Genomic DNA, 3,395 nt, shown 5'->3' on the forward strand with positions numbered 1-3,395 from the left:
GGGAAGAGAGAGAGAGAGAGAGAGAGAGAGAGAGAGAGAGAGAGTATTCAGTATTCAGTTAATACTCAAAATAATCCTTGAACTTACACTTGTACCTCAAAGTAGTCCTTGAATTTAATTTGGCCTCAAATTTGTCCGTGAACTCAACAACGACCATCCCTGAAGTGTTTTTTGGTGAATCTGTGCGAAGGGAGTGATGCCGTTTATGGAGGGACGCCATAGTAGACAACCAATGATTATTTGACATGGCACTAATAAGTTTTAACTTAATTTAGTCCCTGAAATTAGTTTATAAACCCTAGTTCCAATTTGAGCTTCAGAAACTCTCTTACACCATTAGTAGTCATTTTCCTTTATCTCCTTGTCCATTGTTATGCTAGTTTCCAGAGATTGATGATGGAAGGAGGCAGCAACATCGTTGGTAGCTCCAGTAACCGACATTATGAGGGAAGCTGCGAAAGGAGAACGAGTAAAAGTAGTCATGAACGACTTCCAGAGAGATGTGGTTGTAGTAGTTGATCCCATCCTGAAATGGTCAAAAACAGAGTGAATCCAAAGAGGCCATTTTTTAGTTGTCCAAACTATAATATAAGTTTATTACTTTATTTTCTTAATTTAGTCATGGTAGTGTTATTGCTTATGCTAGTTTAATATGGTTGCACAGTGTTGGCAAGAGCTGATGTGCTCTCTTTGTCTGGACTAATAAAGTTAAGGATGAAGAAAAAGTCAGTGGAAGAGTAGATTTTGGTTTTGAAATAGATGAATGGAGGTTGAAATTTGCTTGAAGAATTGGAAGTTTAGAATATGAAGTTAGGGCTCTGAAATTGCCATTTGTTTATTGGTGGTTATTATCTTAGCAATTGTTGTTGTTGTAGTTGTATTTGTAGTGTGGAAATGATGAAATCAATTTTGGCTAATGTTTTTTGAAAAATAGTAAATGTGATTGTCCTCGTAGTTGTAGTTGTACCTGTGAACACATGAATATAATTGTCTATTGTTTTATTTTGTCAATCTTGGTTTGAAAATGTAATATGAATTTAGAAGTAGAACTAAATAATGAAACAGTAATTAAAACGAAATCATGAGTAATATCATTATCACCATGAAATGTATCTCCAAATTAGTAAACTAATATGTGTCATTCTACACACCATTGAAAAATATAACATGTCACATGGAATATATAAAAGGCAAACCTATAAAACCAAAATAGTCATACTAACATAAGTCATAATAAGATGGACATAGAAGCCACTAATGCAAAAGGCAAATTTGTAAGGCCAAAATGATATATCAAATTTTAGTTCTTGCTTTTTCTAGGTAGTTTGAAACCGGCATCGGCATAAAACACATGAAGTTGCTTAGTCTTGTAGCTATAGCTGTTGATGCACTTAGCATTGGATCAACTGAAGTAGTGATTGGTGGTGGAGTACTTAAAATTGGAGATTTGGTTGGTGGTGGAGCATTTAAAACTGGAGTAGGGGGTAGTGGTAGAGCCTCCGAAATTGTGGCAGTGGTGGCTGATGAATGGATATTTTATACGCTTTTTGGGAGTATTTTCATATAGTTTTTAGTAGGATATAGCTACTTTTTAGTATATTTTTATTAGTTTCTATGCAAAAATTATATCTCTGGACTTTGCTATGAGTTTGTGTGTTTTTTTGTGATTTTAGGTATTTTCTGGTTGAAATTAAGGGACCTGAGCAAAAATTTGATTCAGAGGCTGATAAAAGACTGTTGATGTTGTTGGATTCTGACCTCCCTGCACTCAAAATAAAATTTTTGGAGCTACAGAAACTCAAATGGCGCGCTCTCAATTGTGTTGGAAAGTAGACATCCAAGGCTTTCAAGTAATATATCATAGTCTAAACTTTGCTCGAGTTTAGATGATGCAAACTGGCGTTCAACGCCAGCTTTCTGCCCTATTCTGGCGTTAAACGCTAGAAACAAGTTGCAAGCTAGAGTCAAACGCCAGAAACAAATTACATACTGGCGTTCAACTCCAAAGAAGGCCTCTACACGTGAAAGCTTCAATGCTCAGCCCCAATACACACCAAATGGGCTCCAGAAGTGGATTTCTGCACTATCTATCTTAATTTACTCATTTTCTGTAAACCTAGGTTACTAGTTGAGTATAAAAATTACTTTTAGAGACTTATTTTGTACCTCATGACAATTTTACATCTGAATTTGTATCTTTGATGGCATGAGTCTCTAAACCCCATGGTTGGAGGTGAGGAGCTCTGCTGTGTCTCGATGAATTAATGCAATTACTTCTTTTTTATTTCTTTTCAAATCTTTTGCAAAACCCATTTATCTTTTTAATATCTTTTCAAATATTTTTCAAATCATCATAATATCTCTTCCAATTTAATTTTATCTTTTTCAAAATTCTCTCATATCTTTTCAATTTTAAAATTTCATCTTTTACATTTCATACTTATCTTTTACAAATCATATCTTCTATCATATCTTTTTCAAAAATTTTTGAACCCACCCCTTCCTTTTAAATTAACATTCGGCCACCCCCTCTCCTCCACAATTCGAATTTGGCTCTCCTCCTTCTCCTCTCCTTTCCTTTCTTTTGCTTGAGGACAAGCAAACCTCTAAGTTTTGTGTGTTTTGCGTGATCACTAAGCTAAGACTTTTTTAAGATCATGGCTCCTAAGGGAAAACAAACCACTTCATGAGGCAAGAAAGAGAATAATCCAAAATCACTTTGGAATTAAGAGAGGTTCTTAACCAAGGAACATTCAGACCATTATCACAAAATAATGGGTCTAAGGTCAGTGATCCCGGAAGTTAAATTCGATCTGAAAGAAGACGAATATCCGGAGATCCAAGAGCAGATTCGAAACAGAGGTTGGGAAATTCTAGCTAATCCTGAGACAAGGGTGGGTAGAAACATAGTTCAGGAATTTTACTCAAATCTGTGGCAAACAGAGAGGCAGAGAATGACTGGAACCGCTTTTTATAGCTTTCGAACCATGGTCAGAGGGAAGATGATTTACTTCTACCTTGACAAAATAAGAGAGGTCTTCAAGCTTCCTCAACTATAAGATGATCCTGAATCCTTTAATAGGAGAATGGTGTGTGATGATAAGTGCTTAGACCAAATTCTGGAGGACATATGCATCCCTGGAACCAAGTGGACAACCATCACAAAAGGTGTTCCAAACCAACTCAAGAGAGGGGATCTCAAACCAGTTGCTAGGGGCTAGCTAAATTTCATTGGGCGTTCCATACTGCCTACCAGCAATTGCTCCGAAGTCACTATCAAGAGAGCAGTGATGATCCATTGTATTATTGTGAGGAAACAAGGTGGAGATTCATCAACTGATTTCTTGTGAGCTCTACACAATTGCAAATAAGAACTCCAAGGACGCCAAATTGGC

Source organism: Arachis duranensis, chromosome 5 (assembly GCF_000817695.3).
Source record: "Arachis duranensis cultivar V14167 chromosome 5, aradu.V14167.gnm2.J7QH, whole genome shotgun sequence".
NCBI classification, from domain to species: Eukaryota; Viridiplantae; Streptophyta; class Magnoliopsida; order Fabales; family Fabaceae; genus Arachis; species Arachis duranensis.